This window comes from Amia ocellicauda, chromosome 9 (genome assembly GCF_036373705.1).
Source record: "Amia ocellicauda isolate fAmiCal2 chromosome 9, fAmiCal2.hap1, whole genome shotgun sequence".
NCBI classification, from domain to species: Eukaryota; Metazoa; Chordata; class Actinopteri; order Amiiformes; family Amiidae; genus Amia; species Amia ocellicauda.
The window spans coordinates 36,280,871-36,293,684 of record NC_089858.1 but is presented as its reverse complement, the minus strand read 5'-3'; positions in this window follow the sequence as shown (position 1 = coordinate 36,293,684).

Sequence of the window (12,814 nt, the reverse complement as noted above, 5' to 3'; positions counted from 1 at the left end):
AATGTATAACTTTTTTGAAATGCGTTTTTCTGGATTTTTTTGTTGTTATTCTGTCTCACACTGTTAAAATACATCTACCATTAAAATTATAGACTGATCATTTCTTTGTCAGTGGGCAAACGTACAAAATCAGCAGGGGATCAAATACTTTTTTCCCTCACTGTACCTGTTGTTTTAAGGTTTTTCATAGTTTTCTTAATATATGAATATTCACAGTATGAAAATTGCTTCTTAATCTCCTGGTGTGTTTTGATTTTTTTGAGTAAATAGAACAGAGTGAGAAATAGTCATAGAGTGAATAGTGTTCATTTGTTCCAGTCAATGGCTGTATTTCATCATATCTTCTGATATTCAATTGTTCAGTCTTTACACCAAAACCTTTTAACTGCAGGACAGAGAACCAAGGCAGTTCCACTTTTAATGTGCAGCACTCTTCATGTTGTTCTCTGATGCTTCACAGAGCCTTCCATCAAGTGGCTCAAAGTACAAAAAGAAAAAACTGTTGTACCGAGTAGTAGAGTAGCCTACTGTGAAGTGTTCTCGACCACTCGGTGGATGTGGTCAGGTTTTCACACCTTTAATATTTCTGGATTCAAGTTTGGAAACAGTTGTGTAGTTGTTTGTTTTAGTGTAACAAATAAAGCCCCTTGTGTGTGGTGTTCTCCCATGTAGAGTGTGCTGTGCCGGGGACGTGCTCTGACCAAGCAGTGGGACCCTCCTGAGGCAGAAATCTGTTTGATAGGTCCGTAAATATGTAAATGTAGACAGGATCAGTAGTTACAGGTTGCTATGGTTTGTTAATGAGTCCAGATTCCTGATCTATAGCTGGATTGTTCTGTCCCTCTTGACCAGGTATCTCTTCATAGGTGGATAAACAGAGCAGTGGTGCAGACCAGCCAGGCTTGAGAGGTTGCAGCTGACTGGACTCTTCTCTCCTCCACCTCTCTGTCCTCTAAACCAGTATTTCCAGCCCTGGTCCTGTGGGAGCCCCTATCCTGCTGTTTTTTGTTCCAACCGAGCTCTCAATGACTTAATTGAATCTTAATTTGTTACAATCTGCTTAGACTTTTTAAATTTTGTAATAAAAGAGTTGGTTCTTTAAGAAGTTATTCATACAATTCTATACTGAACCTGTTTTAAATCATTATTAGTTCAGTTAATTAATTGAGAGCTTGGTTGGAACACAAAACCCAGCAGGGTAGGGAATCCCTGCTCTAAGTGGCCTCTGTATTGGTCTCTTCTGGATGTGTGGAGGACGAGGGAAGCACAGTGCCCATGGACAACAGCTGGACTCATGCTGGAGCTGTAGTGCACACTGGACCTGGCTATTAGTGCAGGTGTCACTACCATGGTGTATTGTTTATCTTCGTGTGTTGGTGGTAAATTGACAGGTTGTATTTCCTCCCTCAGGTTGCTGTGGCGGTGCGTGACTGAGCCAGGTCTGGGTGAGGGTGGCAGGGCAGAGACAGGGGTTAGTGTATTGGCAATGGCTGAGGGGTGTTACAATGTGACTGATGGTTTTCTCCTGTATTTCAGGTGGGGATGATGTGGAGCAGCATGGTACTGATTTGAATTAAAGTGGTCAATAAAAAGTATTTGACTTTTGTTTGTGTCTGTCTGAGACCCTGCCTCATCACAATTAACTGGTATCCTTCCCCTGCAATGAGTTCTCTGGCTCAACTATTTTGACCTTTAACCCCTGAACTCTCCCCTTTGACCTACAGTGGACTGGTTGAATGTCCGCCAATACTTTCATTGAAACTATTCTTTTCTCTGGGGTGGAATTTTTCTAACCTGTTAACCTGAACCTACTACCATCTCCCACTCCACTGGGCTGCTCCACCAATAACTACAGCACCACACGACTTTATTTCACAGCCAGCAGCAGGCACTTTTTGTGTCACATCAGCTCCTGATCTGCACGCCTCAGTCACCTGAAACAAAAACAATATTAGCCATAAATACAAGTCTGCAAGCACAAACCCAGTAGAATAGAATAAGTAATGTCCCCAAGAGGCAATTTGTTTTGCTGGCAGTAAACCATAAAACATGCATGTTCAACCACTTGTAACATACCAGGACATTAGAAACCAATAAATACCACAACATCAGCATGATCATCATAAAGTGCAGTCAGAGCACAATCAATCACTACAGGTAGCCAAGGAAACAATACTCAGATGAGTTTAAACAATAGCTGACACATGGACACATGAGTTCCTGAACCTATCAGTTCTACACATAGGAAAGCTAAACCTGAGCCATGATAGGAGCAGCTGAATCCATGGAGAGGGTGCTGGGGATCTGATAAAGCAGCCTGTGCCTTCTGAATGACCCTCACTAGATGAAGATCTGACTGTGTGAAAAGAAACACGTCATCTTCTGACAAAGCTATACGATGTTGTCAAGCTTATTTCTGTTTTTGAAACTCAGCTTATTCTGTTAATAGAAACATATTCTGTGCAGTGAGTTTTTCATGTCCATCTTATTCTATGTAACAGAAATCAGAGATTGAGAAATATGCCATGAAGTCACGCAGGTGCCAACTCTGGAGCTGCTTTGCTGGAAGTCATGAATATCATTTAAAAATAACATAATATGCACGTTAGATTGCCCATCACCCACCATCACATCCATCAGTTTGTAGTCATAAACAGTTTTTTTCAGCACCCAGAACCGTCACTATTATTTTTATTTTATTCGGGGTACTGCGGTGTAGGATACAGCAGAGTGCGAACTGCGCACACTCTTGCAGAACGCGTGTGCGCAGTCCACACTCCACTGTAGCCTACACCGCAGTCCACCGAACAAAATGCTCACATCAAGGTCAACACCACGGTGACTCTGAGAAGCTGCACCAAGATACCCCTCCAGCACCACGGCACCTCACGTCCCTCTCCTGCACCCAATCAGTACACAAAATACTGGCCGCACGCTTCGCCCTTCCTCCCTCTGCCATCGCCGCTTCTCGGTCTCAACACACTATAATACACACTCAAACTTGGTGTAAATCATATATACAATTCTAACATTTTTCTGGAGAAATCTCAATTCCCAGCAACCCAATACAAAAAGAAAAAACTGCAAATAGTTCACTCCTCTGCCACAGATCAAAGAGGTTACAGGCAGGCAAGACACCCAACTGCAGAGGTGCTGACCACGACCACCACATCCCAGCAGAAGCCAGCCCCACAAATCAAAGAGGATCTTAGAAACATTCATCTCTGGGACAGATGGCTAAACAACAAAGCACCCCTCTCCAGACACCATTGGAATGCAAGAAGGACAGCCATCAAGGGGACAGAGAGTAAGATGAGGCTCACCAGACAAGCCATTTGACACCCTGCACAACCCTGTCTCATCTGCAAGCATACCAACTAAAACCTTAGAAACAAAGAATGAATGATTTCATATTTAGTAGCAAAACATCAAAAATTACCAGTTTAATACCGTGTCGTCGTCGTCCCCCTTAATAATCAAACAGGACACTGGACCATGGCACTCCAACTCCATTCAAAACTAAAGTAACAGTGACAACAAAAGCCAAACAATATTAAAACACATCCACTTCATGTTTAGTCTCGATTGAAAAGGCATTCAACCAAACGAACGACTATATAAAAGACGACTAGTTCCCACAATTTTTACTTCAATCTATCTCCTAAATAATGGACTAAACAAACCATAATGCTACAATTTAACAGAGGCACTCGCTCTTAAGAGGACAAGAAGACACCTAGTGCCCAAGAGAAGGAGGGCACTGTGACAGCCCTTAAATGGATACAAACAGACATTCTTTTTAAATTCAACAATTACAATTTACTGAGATTGAAACCCTGCCTAGCACGTACACCAATCAGCCATAACATTATGACCACTGACAGGTGATAATCTCGTTATCATGGCACCTGTCAGTGGGTGGGATATATTAGGCAGCAAGTGAACATTTTGTCCTCAAAGTTGATGTGTTAGAAGCAGGAAAAATGGGCAGCGTAAGGATCTGAGCGACTTTGACAAGGGCCAAATTGTGATGGCTAGACGACTGGGTCAGAGCATCTCCAAAACTGCAGCTCTTGTGGGGTGTTCCCAGTCTGCAGTGGTCAGTACCTATCAAAAGTGGTCCAAGGAAGGAAAAGCGGTGAACCGGCGACAGGGTCATGGGCGGCCAAGGCTCATTGATGCACGTGGGGAGCGAAGGCTGGCCCGTGTGGTCTGATCCAACAGACGAGCTACTGTAGCTCAAATTGCTGAAAAAGTGAATGCTGGTTCTGATAGAAAGGTGTCAGAACACACAGTGCATCGCAGTTTGTTGCGTATGGGGCTGCGTAGCCGCAGACCAGTCAGGGTGCCCATGCTGACCCCTGTCCACTGCCGAAAGCGCCTACAATGGGCACGTGAGCATCAGAACTGGACCACGGAGCAATGGAAGAAGGTGGCCTGGTCTGATGAATCACGAGTTCAAGGTGTTGACTTGGACTCCAAATTCCCCAGATCTCAATCCAATCGAGAATCTGTGGGATGTGCTGGACAAACAAGTCCGATCCATGGAGGCCCCACCTCGCAACTTACAGGACTTAAAGGATCTGCTGCTAACGTCTTGGTGCCAGATACCACAGCACACCTTCAGAGGTCTAGTGGAGTCCATGCCTCGACGGGTCAGAGTTGTTTTGTTGGCAAAAGGGGGATCTACACAATATTAGGCAGGTGGTCCGTATATGTCTGAGGTCCAAAAGGGGTATTCCAAATGATAACACAATCCAAAACAGTTAAACAGCTACAGCAGCTTGAAACTAAAAGGTAAACCTTTACGATGTCAAAACATGCCACCTTGTTTAAAATCAAATTTAAAAGGATAACTTAAGGATCTCAAAAATGCGAATACTAACTCCACCATACTTCTACTCGGAAAGTTATCCATGAAAATACTATTACTACTTTCCAATACACATTTTAGCAAAAGGGGGCACCGATAGACCAGCAACAGGACATCTGAATTTTACAACACTCAAACTAACCAATCAGAAATTGGAGAGACAAAGATTAGAATCTCTTTGTCTAAAACATATAAAAACCATGGATAGAAACTAGCAATTTGGAGAGGAACCCAGGAAGATTGGAAGACACCGAAGTGGAAACCCAGGAAGGAATCCGGACCAGAACTTCTCTACCAAACAACCTGGAAGCTTGGCAACCAAGTCCTCAAGTTGACGCCGTCTACCAGGCCTCCCCGCTACTGAACTCTGGGCTCTAAGTGTAGGAACGAGTAGTGTTATATATTTTTATTTTATTTTACATGTTTTGTGTCTCGAGTCAAACTTGAGTAATAGATAGATATCTATCTCTCTCTCTTTTAATCCTATCCACCCTGCATTTCTCCCTACTATCATTACAATTACATGTTGTCCATTTACATTTTATTAATAAACATATATCCTATTTGAACAAAACGGCCTCAAGGTCAATTCATGCAGATCAACCTCACCGCTAATCTGAATTATTAGTATAGTATTAGTATTAGTATAGTATTGTGGTATCTTGCGTATCAACCTGGTCTCATTTTCAGAGAACTTGACCGCAATGGGCTGTATGTGTGGGGGTCACTAGATAATAGGACTTTATTCAGCAATTATTATTTCTTCTGAAATTGATACCAGATAAAACAGAAACTCTAGTTTAAAGTCCTAGGACAATCGAAAGTACTTACTAATAAAACAATAAATGTAATGATAAATTAAACCAATTTGTCCATTGCAACATTTTGGCTGTCTCTTTTCAGATCAGCACCCTTTCATTTCATTAAAATATTTACATGTGGGAGAACTGAACCTTTTCACCCTGGAACAGAGGAGACTACGTGGGGACTTGATTCATGTCTTCAAAATCATGAAAGGCATCAACCACATCAAACCAGAGGAGCTTTTCCAGATCAGCAGGGACACACGCACCCGGGGACACAAATGGAAATTGGGCTTCAAGGCAAGACAGAAAACAGGAGACACTTCTTCACACAGAGAGGCGTCACAATCTGAACAAACTCCCCAGCGATGTGGTTGAAGCTGAAAATTTGGGAATATTTAAAATCAGACTGGATAGGATCCTTGGATCACTTAGTTATTAATGGACACCAAACGTTTTTTCCTTGGTGTAACATTTGCTGCAGCATATGGCAAGACCCCACTCTATCCCACAATGCCTCTTGTTACACGGCCATGAACATTCTCATCCAAGGGTGCATTTTCGTGTTTCGACCACAACACGACCAGGTTAAGCCAACTTTGACCAAGAACTTGTGACCGTAATGCAAAAACGGATCTGGTCAGTAATTAAAGCAATTATGAGTTAAGATTTTGCACTTTAAATATATATATATATACACTCACCTAAAGGATTATTAGGAACACCTGTTCAATTTCTCATTAATGCAATTATCTAACCAACCAATCACATGGCAGTTGCTTCAATGCATTTAGGGGTGTGGTCCTGGTCAAGACAATCTCCTGAACTCCAAACTGAATGTCTGAATGGGAAAGAAAGGTGATTTAAGCAATTTTGAGCGTGGCATGGTTGTTGGTGCCAGACGGGCCGGTCTGAGTATTTCACAATCTGCTCAGTTACTGGGATTTTCACGCACAACCATTTCTAGGGTTTACAAAGAATGGTGTGAAAAGGGAAAAACATCCAGTATGCGGCAGTCCTGTGGGCGAAAATGCCTTGTTGATGCTAGAGGTCAGAGGAGAATGGGCCGACTGATTCAAGCTGATAGAAGAGCAGCTTTGACTGAAATAACCACTCGTTACAACCGAGGTATGCAGCAAAGCATTTGTGAAGCCACAACACGTACAACCTTGAGGCGGATGGGCTACAACAGCAGAAGACCCCACCGGGTACCACTCATCTCCACTACAAATAGGAAAAAGAGGCTACTATTTGCACAAGCTCACCAAAATTGGACAGTTGAAGACTGGAAAAATGTTGCCTGGTCTGATGAGTCTCGATTTCTGTTGAGACATTCAGATGGTAGAGTCAGAGTTTGGCGTAAACAGAATGAGAACATGGATCCATCATGCCTTGTTACCACTGTGCAGGCTGGTGGTGGTGGTGGTGTAATGGTGTGGGGGATGTTTTCTTGGCACACTTTAGGCCCCTTAGTGCCAATTGGGCATCGTTTAAATGCCACGGCCTACCTGAGTATTGTTTCTGACCATGTCCATCCCTTTATGACCACCATGTACCCATCCTCTGATGGCTACTTCCAGCAGGATAATGCACCATGTCACAAAGGTCGAATCATTTCAAATTGGTTTCTTGAACATGACAATGAGTTCACTGTACTAAACTGGCCCCCACAGTCACCAGATCTCAACCCAATAGAGCATCTTTGGGATGTGGTGGAACGGGAGCTTCGTGCCCTGGATGTGCATCCCACAAATCTCCATCAACTGCAAGATGCTATCCTATCAATATGGGCCAACATTTCTAAAGAATGCTTTCAGCACCTTGTTGAATCAATGCCACGTAGAATTAAGGCAGTTCTGAAGGCGAAAGGGGGTCAAACACAGTATTAGTATGGTGTTCCTAATAATCCTTTAGGTGAGTGTATATATATATATATATATCTTTTATATACCTGTGTTTTTCCCCTATGCCCCTGGTTTACCTCTTTACTTTAGCTCTTACCTATGACTTTAGCACATCTTGTCTGCACTTGTTAGTTACAGTATTAGAACTAGGAGGTATGACTTGTATATTAACTGTGCATTTTTCCTGCACTTCTGTAATTTTGAAACTAACTGTATTATGCTTGATTTGTAATGTACTGTACTATTACACTTTTGTAATACTCTGGCATTCTATAAATCACCCAGGATTATGATGTCTCCCAATAAATAGATAGTTAAATAAATTAATAATGTGAACAGGTGATGTATACAAATCAATGCTGACTACTGTCACCCATGTCAGACATTATATGCTTAAAATCATACAAAATATATTACTATACATAGACAAACATGTTGAATGCATCTATTTACACTTGTAATTAATTTACTAATTTGTTTCAAGTAATATAATTGTATTTTACGGCAGTATGTCAAACTTAAAAAATGTAAATACCCCGAATTTTGGTAGATATACAAACAATGTAATGTGTCAGGTTTCATTTTCAATTATTTTCAATGGATTTAATTTTGCTGTAGCATATCAAAACTACACTATCCCACAATGCCTCTCGTTACGCGACCATGAACCGAGTCTCAAACCCGGTTCGGTGGTTCAGATGACTGTGGCAGCTGGGCCCAGTGACCTCAGTGCACAAACACACGACCTGCTCACAGCGCCAAAACCCCTCCACACTACTGTACCAGACACAGGCTCACAGCCTCACATAACACATCAAAACAAGCAATCTTGAGTTACCGAGATGAAACAGATCCTCTCGGGCGCTTCCCCGGCCTGCCGCTCGTCTCCCGCACCGCCGCGCTCTCATCCGCAAACGGAACCGGAAACATATTTATAGGACTCGACCGGAAACACGCACCTTCTTCCGGACTAGACTCCACCCCGTGTGAGCGCCGCGTGGCCCGGGAGCCTCGTAGGAGCTCATGTAGGGATGAAGCAGCAATATCAGAGGCAACACAGTCACAGCGTGTTTAGATACGAGACTGTTAGTTGTCTTATGGTTTAAATTAATATTGTTTGCAGTTGTTACGGAGTTGCCTTAACCCTTTGAACAGTAAGCATGTGCCGGTACAGTGGAAGTGCTGTGGCCCGCAGGGAGTAGACTACCCGTATCGCTATGTGCTGCAACTTTAATTCATCATTACACATACATTTCAACTTCATAGCAGATCATTTCCTAAGCATAGGGTAATATAACATCCTTTATTGCTTTCTTATCACCCATTATGGATTTTGCTCATAGGGTCTGTCATTTTTGTAAGAAAAAAATATACGGGTATTTGAAAAACAGTAAAATCAGTGTATTCCTGGCGACTCAGAAATATAAAGCCTAACACGTAACATAGGATTCGTTATGTGTGATAAACAGTTACGTCTAAGTTTTGAATGTATTTCACCCCAAAGAATCAGATGTCAGTGAATGTGTTCGTGAAGACATGAATGAAGATTTATTTCCAACAAGAGAAGAGTGTCCGGCTAAGTGACACCCAATAAAGAGACAGATAATATAGCGTTAGGATACGTTGGAGGGACCCAGAACATGGTAACTACACCCCGAAATACAAAATATTATATATATATATGTATGTTAAAAGAACAACAACAACAACAACAAATGGATATAACCGTGTTTATACCCATCAGTCATTATTTTCATTTTAAGTTTTTATTTGTTTTCTATTTATTTCGTGGACAGTGCTCAATACAGATCTTGTTATGAATGTAGGCTACATCCATTTCACCAGCACCACGTCCTGATAATTATTATTTTCATTAAATCAGAACTATGATAAATACATATATTTATCCTTGGAGGAAACTGCCATTATGCTCTAATATATACATTTTGTAAAGTTTTGAAAATATTTATTGTGAAAAATGCAAGTCGCTTGCAGGGCCGGATCTAGGCATGGGCAGGGGTGGGCAGAGCCCACCCAAATGTCTGTCTTGCCCACCCAATCAGAATTTAGGCCAAGACAGCATTCTTTTATTTTTTACGATTTGTGCATTGGTTAAAATAAATCTTAGGCGGCCTGTGTGTTGAGAAGTTTGAGGGAGGGCTGTAGACTGCCACAACCAATCAAAAAATAACACCAGAAAATTTCAGTTTATTTATTTATTTATTTTTATTGGCTGAAAGCAACTGCAGTCCAGACTCACCACTTGCCTCAGTATCGGAGCAGCAGATTCTGACAGACACGACACGAGCGACAGCATTAACACGCAGCAGTATTTGCGCGCAGTGCAGAGATTGCTGGTGCCTGTAAGGACGTCTCCCTCCACCTCCCTCAATCAAATCACAGAAACGTCAAACAATGATACATCTGCAGGCCTCTTCCTTAACTTGTTTGAATACACCTTAGAAAAGGATCAATTTCTGGCTGATATAGTAAAGGGTATACCAAAACATGTATACAAAGTATACTAAGGACATTCAGAACTAAATCATTGAAACACTGACTGATATGGTGCTTTCTGAGATTAAGTGCAGATACACAGATGCTGCCTTAAAAAAAATTGATGGGACACGAGACAAGTGTAATGTGGAAAACTTGTCTGTAATGATTAGGTTTGTGTGCAATTCCTTGCCAGGGGAGCATTTGATTGGGTTGCTTGAGTTGCATCAACTAGACGCTGAATACATTTCCACTCAAATATTGAGCCATCTCTCAGCTGCTGGCTACAGTGCTGACAACATAGTTAGTCAGTGCTATGATGGTGCCTCAGTGATGAGTGGGGCACGAGCGGTGTACAAGCGGTGTACAAGCCCTACTGCAAAACAAGCTTGATCGGTATATACCTTACATTGTTATAACCACCAGCTACATTTAGCAGTTGTGCATGCCATCCAGTGTGATCCATGTGGGAAAAAGTTTTTTGATTTTCAGTTCTCTATACAACTTTTTCCATCACTACTACATGGCTGAGAAGTATGATGGTCCTTGTCTTAAACGATTATTGGAAATTCAATGGACAAGTCATTATGATGTGACAAGGTGCATTATTGAGAATGAAGACATTCTTCTCAGCATTCTCTCAAACATTGCAGAGGATGATTTTGCCACCACTGATCTGAGCACTGAGGCAGCAGGCCTTTTAATCCAAATCAAAAGGCACAATTTTTTTGAAACAGGGAAATTTCTAGTCCGAGTACTTGGTGTCCTGAATCCAGCCAATGCTATTCTCCAGTCTCAGACAGTGGACATGTAAAGCTGGTGAGGGTGTCAGTGCATCCTTGGAGTCCCTAAAGGCAATTTGCAGAGATGAGTTTCAGACATGTGGTGATTTACACCCTTCCAAGAGAAGAACACTGAATACACAACTAGATGACAGTGTTGTGTATTCCACAGTGGGCCACACAATGCACAATTTCCTGGTGAAACAGACCTGTCAACTTTGTGTAAACACTTGCAAAGCTACAAAGATGCATTTCCAGAGCTACATAAATTGTATGTAACTGCCCTTCTCATTGGGGTGTCCTCAGCATCATGTGAGAGTTCCTTTTCAACTCTGTCACGGGTTCTGACCCCTTTTTGTCGCTGTATGTTACACCAAAGAAAGACTCATTTAGTGATATTGGCCCATGAGAAGTACCTTAGATATGGATGAATATATCAGCACTTTTGCTAGAAACTGAGACTGATGCTGTAGATGCATAGATGATATTGTATCATTGAAGTATCAAAATATTTTTTCTATTTGTTTTCTATAAACTCAATACAATGTAATATAATCCAATCATTAAACAAAACACATACTTAGTAGTTATAGTTGGCAGTTTATTGTTTGTCACTGCATTTTGTTTTTTCCATGAAATAGCCAGCAACGTAGCATCAAAAAAAAAAAGGAAAATCTTAAAAACATCTAAAAAATCTATCTATCAATCTATCTAGAAATACGATTACGATCACAGTGAACATTCAAATCTGCGTTGGCGCTGCCGCTGATCCAGAGAGAGCAGTTGTCATGTGAAAGTTTCACAAATAATATTTTCTACCACACAGTATCATTATTGCTGTGTTACAATCATTCAAATTATCACAGAAGTACAGGGATAAAAGTTTATAGTTCAGATATAAACACTGATGTCTACAGTAATGATAAAAATAGAGTAAATCTCCTTTTGATAACGATTGTATCAATTAGTGTTATACCAGTAACTGTTAAACAAGACGGATTTATCCAGTAACGAAACCAGCGAAGTCTTTGAGAGTCATTGAATCATTCATTCAAACCGATTAAAAAAATAATTCAAATTAATGAAATATTTTTTAAATAGACTTCAGCAATTAACATTTTGTCAGAAACTCTAGTAAATTACATGTTTTGTTTAGTTGTCTATTCAGAATAATGGGAGAATCATGATCTATATATTTTTTTTTAAATATAAAAAAAATCTCAATTTATCCCCACAATTGCCCACCCAGGATATCTGCCAGTCCACCCTTCCATAGCTGGCAAGAACCGGGCCTGGTTGCCTGTTAATAAATTATCCTTGGTTATTGTCTTGTAAACCAGTGGTTTCCCAAACTTGCTGACAGCAGCGCTTCTTCACAGTCCGCGCTGGTGCTGATGAATCTGATACCCTCTGGATATCGTGCATCCCTTGGCAAACACTGTGATTTCACACATGCACTCCAGGGGGTGACAAATACCACCACAGGTATACTGAAATATTTAGCACCCAGGTTACACCAGGTTACAGTTCTAAGGCAGACATGGGGTCAAATGCAAAACTGACAACCAAGTCCACATTAATCATAGCCAACTCCCAAATGCTTTTAATGTCTCAATAGCAAACGTGTGCTTTCTTAAGAAGTCTAAAGCTAGTCTCGCCATGCTGTATACTGAAATACTTGGCATCCCCTGTTCTCTCTTGGGACAGGGATGCCAAATATCACAGCAAGTACCATTACACTTCTGTAATACTATTCTCAAAACATCACTAATGTAGCCTACAGCAGTGGACTGTATACTTACACCTTGTCCACTCTCAGGCAGGGAAGAGCGGTGTCTCCCCCACCTGGACGCTCTGAGCACTGCGTGTAGACAGCCCCCCTGACAGCCCTACTGCGGCTGCGCGTCACTGCCCAGGCTCAGGTGAGCGTAGACACTGCAGTAACAGCTGGGCTGC